Here is an 18,415-nt window from a genome sequence, read left to right on the forward strand (position 1 = left end):
CTCATACTTCACACGCAAATCACTCATTGGGCTTCTGACATGTTACCCAATTTCTGTGATATTTCGCCACTGGGGGCGCTATTTTTGGGCAAAAAATCCAATCTTTCCTCTTTTCCATCACACCACTACCTTGTGATAGTACGTTGCTGTTGTAGACACTTATTTTTCCAACTCATACTCGCTCATGTACAGCATAGCGCCACCTACTGACATGGGAAAAACCAAAAAATGTATTCTTCAAAAATCTATATCTCATCTTCTATTTACTCAATTGTCATCAAACTTCATACGCAAACTCTTCATAGCTCACCTGACATATACGCCAAATTTTGTGCACTTTCGCCCCTGGGGGTGCTGGTTATGGCAAAAATGATAGTGCAGCTTCTGATTTGTCAAACTTGGCAAGCTAACTCTTTACAAGACCCTTATTGGGGCGCTGGCCATGGTTGACGACGCACGTAATTTGGCTCCTTTTTCTTAGACTGCCACCGCTACTGAGAACCAGAAGCCCAGATCCAGGCGGGCCTCAGGGCCTCTATAGCGCCCCCCGAGCACCGTACAGTGCGAGACCCTATTGTTGCCATGTGTCCAATTCTGTGCTTTGTCGCCATTGTGGGAGTAATGTCTCTTGCCGAAGAAGCTGTGGAAGGTATTTCGCGGGGACGCGTGCCCCCGCCCACCTTGGCCGCTGGCGCGAGGGCCCGTCGAGGCCGCTTGCGGCTTTAATTATTCTTCTTCCGTCTTCTTCTTTATTTTTCTCCGCTGTTGGGCCATTTTCGGGACACTTGCCATGGGCGAAAACGCACGAAATTTGGCGCCAGTTCCGAGAATTGCCACCGCTACTCAGAACCAAAAGCCCACACTTGGCCGGGGCTCAGGGCCTCTATAGCGCCCCCTAAGTCATTGTGATTTTGGTCTCCCGCATTAAGGTGCCTGGTTGCCATGTAGTTTGTAGTAGTGGCATGCCATTTGGTACGCATATGTATCTCACTAAGCCGGACAAAAATGTAATGCCAATGCATTAGCCACGCCCAACAGGAAGTGAGGTAATTTCACTTTTGTGCGAAATGCATGGCCACGAAGACGGCGCAACTCCTCCTAGACCGTTCATAGGAATGTCACCAAAATTGATACACATCATCTAGAGACATGGCTGACAAAAGTTACTAAATACGTTTCACGTAGGATAAACCGTTCAGAAGTTATACGTCAATCAATTTTCGATGCAAAATTTTACATGCTTAAAAATTCATAACAAATCTTCTAGTTGCTCAAAACTGCTCATACTTCACACGCACATCACTCATTGGGCTTCTGACATGTTACACAATTTCTGTGATATTTCGCCACTGGGGGCGCTATTTTTGGGCAAAAAATCCAATCTTTCCTCAAATTTGGTCAAACTTCACGGCCACCCTCTTACTACCTCCCATGTCATGTATACCACATTTTGGGAATTTTCGTCCATGGGGGGCGCTGTTTTTGGCCGACGCAATTGCTCCAAAACGGGTTTTTGGTAAATTATTCCATAATGCTTTCCCTTCACACCACTACCTTGTGACAGTACGTTGCTGTTGTAGACACCTATTTTTCCAACTCATAATCGCTCATGTACAGCGTAGCGCCACCTACTGACATGGGAAAAACCAATAAATTTATTCTTCAAAAATCTATATCTCATCTTCTATTTACTCAATTGTCATCAAACTTCATACGCAAACTCTTCATAGCTCGCCTGACATATACGCCAAATTTTGTGCACTTTCGCCCCTGGGGGTGCTGGTTATGGCAAAAATGATATTGCAGCTTCTGATTTGTCAAACTTGGCAAGCAAACTCTTTACAAGACCCTTTTTGGGGCGCTTGCCATGGTCGACTACGCACGAAATTTGGCTCCTTTTTCTTAGACTGCCACCGCTACTGAGAACCAGAAGCCCAGCTCCAGGCGGGCCTCAGGGCCTCTTTAGCGCCCCCTAAGTCGTTGTGATTTTGGCCTCCCGCATAAAGGTGCCTGGTTGCCATGTAGTTTGTAGTAGTGGCATGCCATTTGGTACGCATATGTATCTCACTAAGCCGGACAAAAATGTAATGCCAATGCATTAGCCACGCCCAACAGGAAGTGAGGTAATTTCACTTTTTTGCGAAATGCATGGCCACGAAGACGGCGCAACTCCTCCTAGGCCGTTCATAGGAATGTCACCAAAATTGATAGACATCATCTACAGCCATGGCTGACAAAAGTTCCTAGATACGTTTCACGTAGGATAAGCCGTTCAGAAGTTTTACGTCAATCAATTTTCAATGCAAAATTTTACATGCTTAAAAATTCATAACAAATCTTCTAATTGCTCAAAACTGCTCATACTTCACACGCAAATCACTCATTGGGCTTCTGACATGCTACCCAAATTCTGTGATATTTCGCCACTGGGGGCGCTATTTTTGGGCAAAAAATCCAATCTTTCCTCAAATTTGGTCAAACTTCACGGCCACCCTCTTACTACCTCCCATGTCATGTATACCCCATTTTGGGAATTTTCGTCCATGGGGGGCGCTGTTTTTGGCCAACGCAATTGCTCCAAAACGGGTTTTTGGTAAATAATTCCTTAATGCTTTTCCTTCACACCACTACCTTGTGATCGTACGTTGCTGTTGTAGACACTTATTTTTCCAACTCATAATCGCTCATGTACAGCATAGCGCCACCTACTGACATGGGAAAAACCAAAACATTTTTTCTTCAAAAATCAATATCTCATCTATTTACTCAATCTTGATCAAACTTGATACGCACACTCTTAACAGGTCACCTGACATATGTGCCAAATTTTGTGAACTTTTGCCACTGGGGGCGCTGTTTTCAGGCAACAATATATATATCGCGGCTTCTGATTGGTCAAACTTGATCAAACTTTACAAAACAACTCTTCATAGGTCCCTTGACATGTATACCAAATTTGGTGAACTTTCACCACTGGGGGCGCTCATTGCGCTGTAGCAGTTGCAGGAGAGGTGTTTACAATCATGAGGCACCAGGAGTATGTTGTTTTGGTTGCCTTAAACACACATGACTTGTGGACCACTGGGGGCACTCATTGCACTGTAGCAGTTGCAGGAGAGGTGTTTACAATCATGAGGCACCAGGAGTATGTTGTTTTGGTTGCCTTAAACACACATGACTTGTGGGGAATGGGTAGGCAGTCGGGAGCAAGTGTTGTAGCGTTACATACAGACTAATAGATGTCTAACAGAAGACAATCCTATGTAGCTATAGCTTGGTGACTGATGAGGTAAATACATTAATTTGGTTGGGAAGCCATGGCATAAAATGTTCTGTCCATGACAACATCTCAGCGCACCGTGTACTCTGTGTCCAATTCTGTGCTTTGTCACCATTGTGGGAGTAATGTCTCTTGCCAAAGAAGCTGTGGAAGGTATTTCGTGGGGACGCATGCCCCCGCCCCCCTTGGCCGCTGGCGCGAGGGCCCGTCGAGGCCGCTTGCGGCTTTAATTATTCTTCTTCTTCCGTCTTCTTCTTCTTCTTTATTTTTCTCCGCTGTTGGGCCATTTTCGGGGCGCTTGCCATGGGCGAAAACGCACGAAATTTGGCACCAGTTCCGAGAATTGCCACCGCTACTCAGAACCAGAAGCCCAAACTTGGCCGGGGCTCAGGGCCTCTATAGCGCCCCCTAAGTTGTTGTGATTTTGGCCTCCCGCATTAAGGTGCCTGGGTGCCATGGAGTTTGTAGTAGTGGCATGCCATTTGGTAGACATATGTATCTCACTAAGCCGGACAAAAATGTAATGCCAATGCATTAGCCACGCCCAACAGGAAGTGAGGTAATTTCACTTTTGTGCGAAATGCATGGCCACGAAGACGGCGCAACTCCTCCTAGACCGTTCATAGGAATGTCACGAAAATTGATACACATCATCTACAGACATGGCTGACAAAAGTTACTAAATACGTTTCACGTACGATAAACCGTTCAGAACTTATACGTCAATCAATTTTCGATGCACAATTTTACATGCTTAAAAATTCCTAACAAGTCTTCTGATTGCTCAAAACTGCTCATACTTCACACGCAAATCACTCATTGGGCTTCTGACATGTTACCCAATTTCTGTGATATTTCGCCACTGGGGGCGCTATTTTTGGGCAAAAATTCCAATCTTTCCTCAAATTTGGTCAAACTTCACGGCCACCCTCTTACTACCTCCCATGTCATGTACACCACATTTTGGGAATTTTCGTCCATGGGGGGCGCTGTTTTTGGCCGTCGCAATTGCTCCAAAACGGGTTTTTGGTAAATAATTCCATAATGCTTTTCCTTCACACCACTACCTTGTGATAGTACGTTGCTGTTGTAGACACTTATTTTTCCAACTCATAATCGCTCATGTACAGCATAGCGCCACCTACTGACATGGGAAAAACCAAAAAATTTATTCTTCAAAAATCTATATCTCTTCTTCTATTTACTCAATTGTCATCAAACTTCATACGCAAACTCTTCATAGCTCACCTGACATACAGGCCAAATTTTGTGCACTTTCGCCACTGGGGGCGCTATTTTTGGGCAAAAGATCCAATCTTTCCTCAAATTTGGTCAAACTTCACGGCCACCCTCTTACTACCTCCCATGCCATGTATACCACATTTTGGGAATTTTCGTCCATGGGGGGCGCTGTTTTTGGCCGACGCACTTGCTCCAAAACGGGTTTTTGGTTAATAATTCCATAATGCTTTTCCTTCACACCACTACCTTGTGATAGTACGCTGCTGTTGTAGACACTTATTTTTCCAACTCATTATCGCTCATGTACAGCATAGCGCCACCTACTGACATGGGAAAAACCAAAAAATTTATTCTTCAAAAATCTATATCTCATCTTCTATTTACTCAATTGTCATCAAACTTCATAGGCAAACTCTGCATAGCTCACCTGACATATACGCCAAATTTTGTGCACTTTCGCCCCTGGGGGTGCTGGTTATGGCAAACCCTATTGTTACCATGTGTCCAATTCTGTGCTTTGTCGCCATTGTGGGAGTAATGTCTCTTGCCGAAGAAGCTGTGGAAGGTATTTCGCGGGGACGCATGCCCCCGCCCCCCTTGGCCGCTGGCGCGAGGGCCCGTCGAGGCCGCTTGCGGCTTTAATTAGGGCCCGAGCCCTATGGGCGAAGGCCCTATTGTTCTTGTAAGAGTTCACTATTATTATTCTTCCGTCTTCTTCTTTATTTTTCTCCGCTGTTGGGCCATTTTCGGGGCGCTTGCCATGGGCGAAAACGCACGAAATTTGGCACCAGTTCCGAGAATTGCCACCGCTACTCAGCACCAAAAGCCCAAACTTGGCCGGGGCTCAGGGCCTCTATAGCGCCCCCTAAGTCGTTGTGATTTTGGTCTCCCGCATTAAGGTGCCTGGGTGCCATGTAGTTTGTAGTAGTGGCATGCCGTTTGGTACGCATATGTATCTCACTAAGCCGGACAAAAATGTAATTGCAATGCATTAGCCACGCCCAACAGGAAGTGAGGTAATTTCTCTTTTGTGCGAAATGCATGGCCATGAAGACGGCGCAACTCCTCCTAGACCGTTCATAGGAATGTCACCAAAATTGATACACATCATCTACACACATGGCTGACAAAAGTTACTAAATACGTTTCACGTAGGATAAACCGTTCAGAAGTTATACGTCAATCAATTTTCGATGCAAAATTTTACATGCTTAAAAATTCATAACAAATCTTCTGATTGCTCAAAACTGCTCATACTTCACACGCAAATCACTCATTGGGCTTCTGACATGTTACCCAATTTCTGTGATATTTCGCCACTGGGGGCGCTATTTGGGGCAAAAATTCCAATCTTTCCTCAAATTTGGTCAAACTTCACGGCCACCCTCTTACTTCCTCCCATGTCATGTGTACCACGTTTTGGGAATTTTCGTCCATGGGGGGCGCTGTTTTTGGCCGACGCAATTGCTCCAAAACGGGTTTTTGGTAAATAATTCCATAATGCTTTTCCTTCACAACACTACCTTGTGAAAGTACGTTGCTGTTGTAGACAGTTATTTTTCCAACTCATAATCGCTCATGTACACCATAGCGCCACCTACTGACATGGGAAAAACCACAAAATTTATTCTTCAAAAATCTATATCTCATCTTCTATTTACTCAATTGTCATCAAACTTCATACGCAAACTCTTCATAGCTCACCTGACATATACGCCTAATTTTGTGCACTTTCGCCACTGGGGGCGCTATTTTTGGGCAAAAAATCCAATCTTTCCTCAAATCTGGTCAAACTTCACGGCCACACTCTTCCTACCTCCCATGTCATGTATACCACATTTTGGGAATTTTCGTCCATGGGGGGCGCTGTTTTTGGCCGACGCAATTGCTCCAACACGGGTTCTTGGTAAATTATTCCATAATGCTTTCCCTTCACACCACTACCTTGTGATAGTACGTTGCTGTTGTAGACACTTATTTTTCCAACTCATAATCGCTCATGTACAGCATAGCGCCACCTACTGACATGGGAAAAACCAAAAAATTTATTCTTCAAAAATCTATCTCTCATCTTCTATTTACTCAATTGTCATCAAACTTCATACGCAAACTCTTCATAGCTCACCTGACATATACGCCATATTTTTGTGCACTTTCGCCCCTCGGGGGTGCTGGTTATGGCAAAAATGATATTGCAGCTTCTGATTTGTCAAACTTGGCAAGCAAACTCTTTACAAGACCCTTATTGGGGCGCCTGCCATGGTCGACAACGCACGAAATTTGGCTCCTTTTTCTTAGACTGCCACCGCTACTGAGAACCAGAAGCCCAGATCCAGGCCGGCCTCAGGGCCTCTATAGCGCCCCCCGAGCACCGTTCAGTGCGAGACCCTATTGTTGCCATGTGTCCATTTCTGTGGTTTGTCGCCATTGTGGGAGTAATGTCTCTTGCCGAAGAAGCTGTGGAAGGTATTTCGCGGGGACGCATGCCCCCGCCCCCCTTGGCCGCTGGCGCGAGGGCCCGTCGAGGCCGCTTGCGGCTTTAATCTTCTTCTTCTTCTTCTTCTTCTTCCGTCTTCTTCTTCTTCTTTATTTTTCTCCGCTGTTGGGCCATTTTCAGGGCGCTTGCCATGGGCGAAAACGCACGAAATTTGGCACCAGTTCCGAGAATTGCTACCGCTACTCAGAACCAAAAGCCCAAACTTGGCCGGGGCTCAGGGCCTCTATAGCGCCCCCTAAGTCGTTGTGATTTTGGCCTCCCGCATTAAGGTGCCTGGTTGCCATATAGTTTGTAGTAGTGCCATGCCATTTGGTATGCATATGTATCTCACTAAGCCGGACAAAAATGTAATGCCAATGCATTAGCCACGCCCAACAGGAAGTGAGGTAATTTCACTTTTGTGCGAAATGCATGGCCACGAAGACGGCGCAACTCCTCCTAGACCGTTCATAGGAATGTCACCAAAATTGATACACATCATCTACAGACATGGCTGACAAAAGTTCCTAAATACGTTTCACGTAGGATAAACCGTTCAGAAGTTATACGTCAATCAATTTTCACTTCAAAATTTTACATGCTAGAAAATTCATAACAAATCTTCTACTTGCTCAACACTGCTCATACTTCACACGCTAGTCACTCATTGGGCTTCTGACATGTTACCCAATTTCTGTGACATTTCGCCACTGGGGGCGCTATTTTTGGGCAAAAAATCCAATCTTTCCTCAAATTTGGTCAAACTTCACGGCCTCCCTCTTACTACCTCCCATGTCATGTATACCACATTTTGGGACTTTTCGTCCATGGGGGGCGCTGTTTTTGGCCGACGCACTTTCTCCAAAACGGGTTTTTGGTAAATAATTCCATAATGCTTTTCCTTCACACCACTACCTTGTGATAGTACGTTGCTGTTGTGGACACTTATTTTTCCATCTCATAATCGCTCATGTACAGCATAGCGCCACCTACTGACATGGGAAAAACCAAAAAATTTATTCTTCAAAAATCTATATCTCATCTTCTACTTACTCAATTGTCATCAAACTTCATACGCAAACTCTTCATAGCTCACCTGACATATACGCCAAATTTTGTGCACTTTCGCCACTGGGGGTGCTGGTTATGGCAAAAATGATATTGCAGCTTCTGATTTGTCAAACTTGGCAAGCAAACTCTTTACAAGACCCTTATTGGGGCGCTTGCCATGGTCGACTACGCTCGAAATTTTGCCCCTTTTTCTTGGACTGACACCGCTACTGAGAACCAGAAGCCCAGATCCAGGCGGGCCTCGGGGCCTCTATAGCACCCCCTAATGTGTTGTGATTTTTGCCTCTCGCATTAAGGTGCCTGGTTGCCATGTAGTTTGTAGTAGTGGCATGCCCTTTGGTACGCATATGTATCTCACTAGGCCGGACAAAAATGTAATGCCAATGCATTAGCCACGCCCATCAGGAAGTGAGGTAATTTCACTTTTGTGCGAAATGCATGGCCACGAAGACGGCGCAACTCCTCCTAGACCGTTCATAGGAATGTCACCAAAATTGATACACATCATCTACAGACATGGTTGACAAAAGCTGCTAAATACGTTTCATGTAGGGTAAACCGTTCAGAAGTTATACGTCAATCAATTTTCAATGCAGAATTTTACATGCTTGAAAATTCATAACAAATCTTCTAATTGCTCAAAACTGCTCATACTTCACACGCAAATCACTCATTGGGCTTCTGACATGTTACCCAATTTCTGTGATGTTTCGCCACTGGGGGCACTATTTTTGGGCAAAAAATCCAATCTTTCCACAAATTTGGTCAAACTTCACGGCCACCCTCTTACTACCTCCCATGTCATGTATACCACATTTTGGGAATTTTCGTCCATGGGGGGCGCTGTTTTTGGCCGACGCAATTGCTCCAAAATGGGTTTTTGGTAAATAATTCCATAATGCTTTTCCTTCACACCACTACCTTGTGATTGTACGTTGCTGTTGTAGACACTTATTTCTCCAACTCATAATCGCTCATGTACAGCATTGCGCCACCTACTGACATGGGAAAAACCAAAAAATTTATTCTTTAAAAATCTATATCTCATCTTCTATTTACTCAATTGTCATCAAACTTCATACACAAACTCTTCATAGCTCACCTGACATGTACGCCAAATTTTGTGCACTTTCGCCCCTGGGCCATGTGTCCAATTCTGTGCTTTGTCGCCATTGTGGGAGTACTGTCTCTTGCCGCAGAAGCTGTGGAAGGTATTTCGCGGGGACGCGTGCCCCCGCCCCCCTTGGCCGCTGGCGCGAGGGCCCGTCGAGGCCACTTGCGGCTTTAATTCTTATTATTCTTATAAGTATTATTATTAAAATGGTGACAAAATTAAGAGTTAACTTAAGGTTCAGTTAAAAATGACCTTCTGTCTCGGCTGGACATTGTTTGGGAACATTTTGTTTATGAAATGTGTATTTTGAACAGAGAAGTGTCTGAAGGACCCACCAAGGTCTGTTTTAGTGTCAGATCGACCCACACACACACTTTAATGTTGGATGTAATGGTAGCCTTATTGCTGAACAAAGAGTTAAGACTCTTATATTATATATTTTATAGTATATATTATAGTATATATTACTTATAGTATATTTTAGAGCTTTTTAAGATCCTTTATTATTTTGGACTATTGCATATACTATGGCAGTGATTTTAAACTGTTCCTGTGTAGCCTGACCTTCGTCCAGTGGAGAAGAACACTTCTTTGTTAGACCAAACATAGTCTTTGTTTAAAACATTGTCATAAAAACATCTCACGCGCTTTGACGTACGTAAATGAAATTGCTGAATTGCTGAAATATTGTTTTGCTTATGATTGAAGGTTTCATTCACACACACATACATATGGAATTAATATGTGATTTGCTGACCTAGCACATAGACACAGATATCAAAATGATGTCACTCACTCACACCCTCCCATAGACACACACACACACACACACACACCCCTCTCTGAGGTCACATACAAACACACACACATCTGACAGACACAATAGCTGTTTGGAGAGATTATGATTTGTTATAAAAGGTGTTTGTAATCTTTCATCTTTGACGAAGTGACTGTGCGAATAAACTGGCATGTGAACAACTCAAGTGTTCCCTTGTCTGTTTCTCTCGTTCTATCATTCGTCCCGGATCCGAGGGTGGCTCACGAAGGAATCTCGGGGTCTCTTTCACTTCAAAAGTCACACAAAACCTTTGTAAGTATCTCTAAACTAAACTGGTGTTTTCACATTCCTCAATCCTCTGGTATCGTAGAACGTACTAATCGAACATTGAAAGACAAATTAATTAAGGTCATGCAGGACACAGGTTTGGTTCTGTAATCCATAATTCATTCTGGCTGAAATTCGTGTGACACCAAGAAATTATTTTTGGAAGACTCTCCCCTGGAAGAAGGGAACTCCGGCTCCGGGTACCTCTGATTTGAAAATGCATATGGATGAGTATTCTGCAGCCCTTATAGATAAGTTGCATAAAATTTGCACCAAGGTCAATAATACAATATTATCTCCACCACACACCCCTTCCAAGTGGGAGACAGGTGCTGGTGTGACTTTTTAATGTAATGATTTGGACAATTGGGAAAACAATATAATGGGCCTGCAGACATAGTCGCCATTACTTTTGCTGCTGTCTTAACTGATCTTTTTCCACAGTGGATCCATGCCACTCGATTGAAGAAGGCTCCATAACAAAGTTGTGTTATAATAACAAGTTTGCTGCTATTAACGCTTTTTGTGTCCCTATCTAGTCTCCCTCTGGCCAGTTCTCTCTCTCTCTATTTCTGAGCTCTACACAGATTCGACTGAGAATCCTCAAGACGTTGTGAACAAAAAGGGGAAGAGATCTTGCCCCCCATTTGGAACCAATCATCCTCACTACAACCATGACAGTCCTCATCACGGGTTTCGTGGCTTCATTGTTGCTCGGGGCAGGGCTACCCGCCCGAGCCTTCGTGACTGCTTCATCTTTGCTCGGGGCAGGGTTACCCGCCCGAGCCTTCTGGACCACTTCATTGCTCGGAGCAGGGTTACCCGCTCGAGCTGGACTTCGAGACAACATCTTCTGGACTAACTTCGCTAACTGGACTGCACAAGCGCACACCACACGAATGTGTTATGTCTTTCATCTGATGCCATTTTCTACTATTATTACACATCTCTATGCTCTGAAACTCTGTATTCTTACACGACTCTGTTCTCACTATAGGTCGATATGCCTTCTAATTTCATTTTTCCCCTCACTGTTTTAGAACAAATTACTCTGAAGGAAGTAGCGTGTATCTGGGAATTAAGAGGTTTTGAGTTTCTCTAAGCTCCGGTGAGGTGGGACGAGGGCTGATTGGGCATGCCCGCCCTCTGAGCACCAATATATGTCAAGAAGGGCAAAGATTAACTCAGGATTAATTCTCGATGTAATCACATATATGATCATGAGGATGCTAGGATTTGATAATAGTGATACTATTATCAAAGGGGGGGATTGTTAGGTTTATATAAGTATTATTCTTATTATTCTTATAAGTATTATTATTAAAATGGTGACAAAATTAAGAGTTAACTTAAGGTTCAGTTAAAAATGACCTTCTGTCTCGGCTGGACATTGTTTGGGAACATTTTGTTTATGAAATGTGTATTTTGAACAGAGAAGTGTCTGAAGGACCCACCAAGGTCTGTTTTAGTGTCAGATCGACCCACACACACACTTTAATGTTGGATGTAATAGTAGCCTTATTGCTGAACAAAGAGTTAAGACTCTTATATTATATTTTTATAGTATATATTATAGTATATATTACTTATAGTATATTTTAGAGCTTTTTAAGATCCTTTATTATTTTGGACTATTGCATATACTATGGCAGTGATTTTAAACTGTTCCTGTGTAGCCTGACCTTCGTCCAGTGGAGAAGAACACTTCTTTGTTAGACCAAACATAGTCTTTGTTTAAAACATTGTCGTAAAAACATCTCACGCGCTTTGACGTACGTAAATGAAATTGCTGAATTGCTGAAATATTATTTTGCTTATGATTGAAGGTTTCATTCACACACACATACATATGGAATTAATATGTGATTTGCTGACCTAGCACATAGACACAGATATCAAAATGATGTCACTCACTCACACCCTCCCATAGACACACACACACACACACACACACACACACACACACACTCCTCTCTGAGGTCACATACAAACACACACATCTGACAGACACAATAGCTGTTTGGAGAGATTATGATTTGTTATAAAAGGTGTTTGTAATCTTTCATCTTTGACGAAGTGACTGTGCGAATAAACTGGCATGTGAACAACTCAAGTGTTCCCTTGTCTGTTTCTCTCGTTCTATCATTCGTCCCGGATCCAAGGGTGGCTCACGAAGGAATCTCGGGGTCTCTTTCTGGGTGAACCCCAACACTTTGTTTAACTGAAAAATGGATTAAGCCAAATGAATATACAGCATTAAATGAAGCTCGTCCTCCTGGATACAGTTACATACAGTACACCAGCCTCATCTAACTGGCAGAGGAGGAGGTGTCGTGGTTATTTATAATGATTATCTAGGTGTAACACACAAACCTGGTTATAAATTTAATACATTTGAAGTTCTTCATACTCATATAATGTATGTAGCCTCGAAAAATAAGTCTACCCAGTTAATTCCATTATTTATTATTTACAGGCCCCCGGGGCCATATTCTGAGTTTCTTTCTGAATTTGCAGATTGTATCTCAGACCTGGTTATCTCCTTATACAAAGCTTTAGTTGTCGTAGATTTTAATATTTACTTCGATAACCCAGAAGACCCTTTGAAAACAGTGTTTGTGTCCATTTTAGATTCAGTAGGGGTTAATAAGAATGTCATAGGTCCAACCCAAAATGGTAGTCACACCCTCGATCTCATACTAACATTCAGGTTAAATGTAGAAAATATAGTCACACTTCCACAGTCTGAAGTTATCTCAGATCATTATCTCATCTCATTCAAAATATGTCTGAGTAATAATATATGCACCTCACCACGCTACTATATTAAACATACATTCACGTCAACTACTGCACAGAGCTTTATAAATGATCTCCCAGAGTTATCAACTTTGATTGGGTCACTGTCAGCCCCTGCAGAACTTGATCAGGCAACTGAATGCTTAGAGTCAACGTTCCGCTATTCTGATAATGTAGCTCTTCTTAAAAGGAAAATGATCAGAGAGAAAAAAAATTAACACCCTGGTATAATGATGACACTCGCACTTTAAAACAGACCACCCAAAATTTGGAATGTAAATGGCGTCAAACAAAATTGTTAGCATTCAAATTAGCTTGGAAGGAGAGCTTCCTGAAGTATAAAAATGCTCTTAGTGCTGCTAGATCAACATATCTCTCCTCCCTAATAGAAGCTAACAAATATAATCATACTGTAGATTCCTATTTAATACTGTAGCAAAATTAACCAGGAATAAGTCCATGATAGACACATGCACACCTGCACTATGTAGTAGCAACAACTTAATTAATTTTTTTAATGACAAAATTGAAAATATCTGACAAAAAATTCAAACTACTAATTTAAGGCCAGACAATGTAAGTGACCCTGTATACAATATAACTGTATCAGATCAGCAATTAGAATGTTTTACTCCCCTTAGAGAAATTGAATTATTTTCATTAATCTCCACATCAAAAGCCTCAACTTGTGTACTAGATCCCTTACCTACATGACTATTCAAACAGATAATACCTGAAGTAATTGAACCACTTCTAAAAATAATAAATTATTCTCTTAGGATTGGCTATGTACCCAAATCCTTTAAACTAGCAGTTATCAAACCCCTGATTAAAAAACCTGACCTTGATCCTTGTCAGCTGTCCAATTACTGGCCAATATCAAACCTCCCCTTTTTCTCCAAGATCCTTGAAAATGCTGTGGCACAGCAGTTATGCTCATATTTACACAGGAATAACATCCATGAAATGTATCAGTCAGGATTTAGACCTCATCATAGCACAGAGACAGCTCTGATTAAAGTAGTAAATGACCTGCTGTTGGTTTCTGATCAGGGCTGTGTCTTGCTGCTTGTGTTGCTTGATCATTTGATACCATTGATCATTCCATTCTTCTGGATAGACTAGAAAATGTTGTGGGAGTTAAAGGAACGGCCCTCTCCTGGCTCAGGTCTTATTTAACTGATTGCTGTCAGTATGTTGATGTAAATGGTGATTTTTCTAGACATACTGAGGTAAAGTTTGGTGTTCCACAAGGTTCTGTCTTGGGGCCACTGCTTTTTTCTTTATATATGTTACCTCTGGGTGATATTATTCATAAACATTGTATTTGTTTCCACTGTTATGCTGATGACACAAGGTTGTATGTTTCTGCAAAACCAGATGAGAGACACCAGCTTAATAGAATTGAGGAATGCGTAAAGGACATTAGACACTGGATGCTTATTAACTTCCTCTGACAAGACTGAAGTACTTGTACTAGGACCACATGCAACTAGAAGTAAGTTTTCTGATTACATAGTAACTCTGGATGGTCTTTCTGTTTCTTCACGTGCAGCAGTAAAAGACCTCAGGGTGATTATTGACCCCAGTCTTTCATTCGAAACTCACATTGATAACATTACCTGGATAGCTTTCTTTCATCTCAGAAATATTGCTAAGATAAGAAATTTAATGTCACTACACGATACTGAAAAACTAGTTCATGCTTTTGTTACCTCCAGGTTGGATTATTGTAATGCCTTACTGTCTGGATGTTCCAGTAAGTGCATAAACAAGCTCCAGTTAGTTCAAAATGCAGTAGCAAGAGTCCTTACAAGAACTAGAAAATATGACCACATCTCACCCCTGTCTTATCCACACTGCATTGGCTCCCAATCAAATTTCATATTGATTATAAAATATTACTATTGACCTTTAAAGCACTGAATGGTCTCACACCACAGTACCTGAGCAAACTTCTGGTCCATTATGACCCGCCAAGCCTATTTAGATCAAAAGGTGAAGTCTATCTGTTGGTACCTCGTATTGAGGTATTTCACTCACGTGACCAAGTCATGTGACACTGCCATTTTGGACGGCACGGCTCGAATCAGTTTGAATGCGAGGAAGGCGACAAACGAAAAACATAAAAGAAAAAGGAGCGAGATGCAGAAAACACCTTCACTATCCAGCAACGTAGGGCATTTACAGGGCGAGCAGAGGGAGAGGTATTTGCAAAAATTGAGGTTAGCAGGCTTAGAGAACGACGTTTACCTGCTTCCACCAGGATTGTTCACTGACAGCTAAGATTTGTTCACATTTTCATTTACTTTCGGTCCTCAGGATAAACAAAATGTTATTAAATGTCATTGAAATAACTTCTTAGTCTGTTGAGACATGGCCCGTTATAAGTTTTTCCTTTACTGTATTTACTAGTTTACTGAGCGCGCTCCGGGGCGGGCTGGCTGGCTAGCTAGCGCTCCGGGGCTAGCTAGCGCTCCGGGGCCGGCTGGCTAGCGCTCCGGAGCCGGCTGGCTGGCTGGCTAGCGCTCCGGGGCCGGCTAGCTAGCTAGCGCTCCGGGGCCGGCAGGCTGGCGCTCCGGGGCCGGCAGGCTGGCGCTCCGGGGCCGGCTGGCTGGCGCTCCGGAGCCGGCCGGCTGGCTGGCTAGCGCTCCGGGGCCGGCTGGCTGGCTAGCGCTCCGGGGCCGGCTAGCTAGCTAGCGCTCCGGGGCCGGCAGGCTAGCTAGCGCTCCGGGGCCGGCAGGCTAGCTAGCGCTCCGGGGCCGGCAGGCTAGCTAGCGCTCCGGGGCCGGCAGGCTAGCTAGCGCTCCGGGGCCGGCAGGCTAGCTAGCGCTCCGGGGCCGGCAGGCTAGCGCTCCGGGGCCGGCAGGCTGGCCGGCTGGCTAGCGCTCCGGGGCCGGCTGGCTGGCCGGCTGGCTAGCGCTCCGGGGCCGGCTGGCTGGCCGGCTGGCTAGCGCTCCGGGGCCGGCTGGCTGGCCGGCTGGCTAGCGCTCCGGGGCCGGCTGGCTGGCCGGCTGGCTAGCGCTCCGGGGCCGGCTGGCTGGCCGGCTGGCTAGCGCTCCGGGGCCGGCTGGCTGGCCGGCTGGCTAGCGCTCCGGGGCCGGCTGGCTGGCCGGCTAGCTAGCGCTCCGGGGCCGGCTGGCTGGCTGGCTAGCTAGCGCTCCGGGGCCAGCTGGCTCAGTAAACTAGTAAATCCAGTAAAGGAAAAACTTGAGACTGAAAGGTTTTAACAGTCATCCAAATGACTGACCGTAAACATTGCTACAGTAACATACCAGCTACTGTTGTTGACATTAACTAGCTTGCCGTCCAAAATGGTGGACACCGGGGCGTCACGTGACCCTGTGACATCAGGTGAAATACCTCAATAGTGAAGGCTAAATCAGGGGGCAGACCCTTTTCTTACAAAGCCCCACAGTTATGGAACAGCCTTCCAAGTAGTGTTCGGGAATCAGACACATTCTCAGTGTTTCAGTCTAGGCTGAAAACATATCTGTTTAGTCAAGCCTTTTGTTAATGGTGTTTATGAGGTAAAGGAGGAGATCCGGAGGGTCCTCAGACATAGAGCATTTTGGTAAACTGGGATGTATGAATGCTTTCAGTCCCCCACTCGCTTGCTATGGGTATGTTAAATCCCATGCCAGAAATCTGGGGGTCATACTTGACTCAGGGCTCTGTCTTGACAGACAGATAAGCTCTGTTGTTAAAAACAGTTTTTATCAGTTACGAATCATCTCCCACCTCAAATCGTTTTTATCTTATAATGATCTGGAAAAAGTAATCCATGCCTTCATTATATCACGCCTGGACTACTGCAATTCCCTCTACCTCGGCCTCCTCCTGTCTTCACTAACGCGTCTGCAGTTGGTTTCTAAATGCAGCAGCGAGACTGTTGACTGGTACAAGGAAGCGTGAACATATCACCCCTGTCTTGGCTTCCCTGCACTGGCTCCCCATTCATTTTAGAATTCAGTTTAAAGTTTTACTTATTGTTTTTAAGGCTCTAAATGGGCAGGCCCCTGCTTACATCACTGAACTTCTCCAGCCCCATCCAGTCACCAGGTCCCTTAGGTCCTCTACCAAAGGACAACTACCCAGAAAACACACAACGTATATACGACATAGTGGTTAGGTTTGGTAATGTCAAGGAAATACGTTGTTGTTACGTAGTAGGCACGTCCTAATACAACATTGTGCCGATATGTAATGACAACGCAGTGGTAATATGTAATGACAACGTAGTGGTAATACCTAATGACAATGTAGTGGTAATACATAATGACGACAATGTAGTGGTAATATGTAACGACAACGTAGTGGTAATACCTAATGACAACGTAGTGGTAATACGCAATGACAACGTAGTGGTAATACGTAATGGCAACGTAGTGGTAATACGTAATGACAAAGTAGTGGTAATATGTAATGGACATGTTATCTGGCGACCATCCAGTGACGTGTCCTACTACGTAGTCTACATGTTGTGTGTATTTTCTATTTGATGATCGATGTATTAATAATTTGCTTTCGTACATTTTGCTGTATGTCTCTATGAATAACATTAACAATGTGATCTTGGTCTATTGATGAATTGATCATATTTTAACTTTAAAATAGTGCTGAATGAGGCCATTTCAATGAAATAAAAGTTCGTAGATTCATGATTTTGCAGTTAGGCTTGTCTTATCAGTTTATCTGCATTGTAACCCTCTAATATAACTATTAGTGGTATTTTAATTTTTTTTATCCAAAATCATGTTTGGTAAATGCAAAACTTTAACTGAAGGGGAGGACTTTCACATGAGCTGTGCTTGCCAACAAATTATTTCTGTGACCGGTGATTTGAGCCTGTTTCTCTTCCTGTGATGTGTGATTGAGAATGTTTGTTTGTGACCCCCCAGGGGCGGATCCGGGGGCGGGGATTAACCCCTTCAGCGACCGGGGGGGGGGGGGGGGGATAAAAGAATAAACACAACAGAAAGCTTGAAGCAAGCAAAATTATTCAAAATATGCTCAAATTCACTGAATGAACATGTCAGTTTCATTTCCCAGGGCGCCTTCAGGCCGCTCGCCGACGCTTTTCGTAGAAATTATCAATACAATACAATCCCCGCCCCTCTCCCTGACGCCCTCCACCCTGTTAACTTGGCGGGAAAAGGGCATATGCTGGTTGACCACTATCCCATCATGCTTTGCGGCTCCGGATTGCGTCGGTTTTTCAAAACCCGTTGGAGCGACTTCCCGCGTCCCAGTTGTTTTTATTGGTGTGAAGGGAAGGTGTTTGGTTATAATTGGAGAGCTTTGATCGACAGAATCTTTCAAGGTAAG

Source organism: Neoarius graeffei, chromosome 7 (assembly GCF_027579695.1).
Source record: "Neoarius graeffei isolate fNeoGra1 chromosome 7, fNeoGra1.pri, whole genome shotgun sequence".
NCBI classification, from domain to species: Eukaryota; Metazoa; Chordata; class Actinopteri; order Siluriformes; family Ariidae; genus Neoarius; species Neoarius graeffei.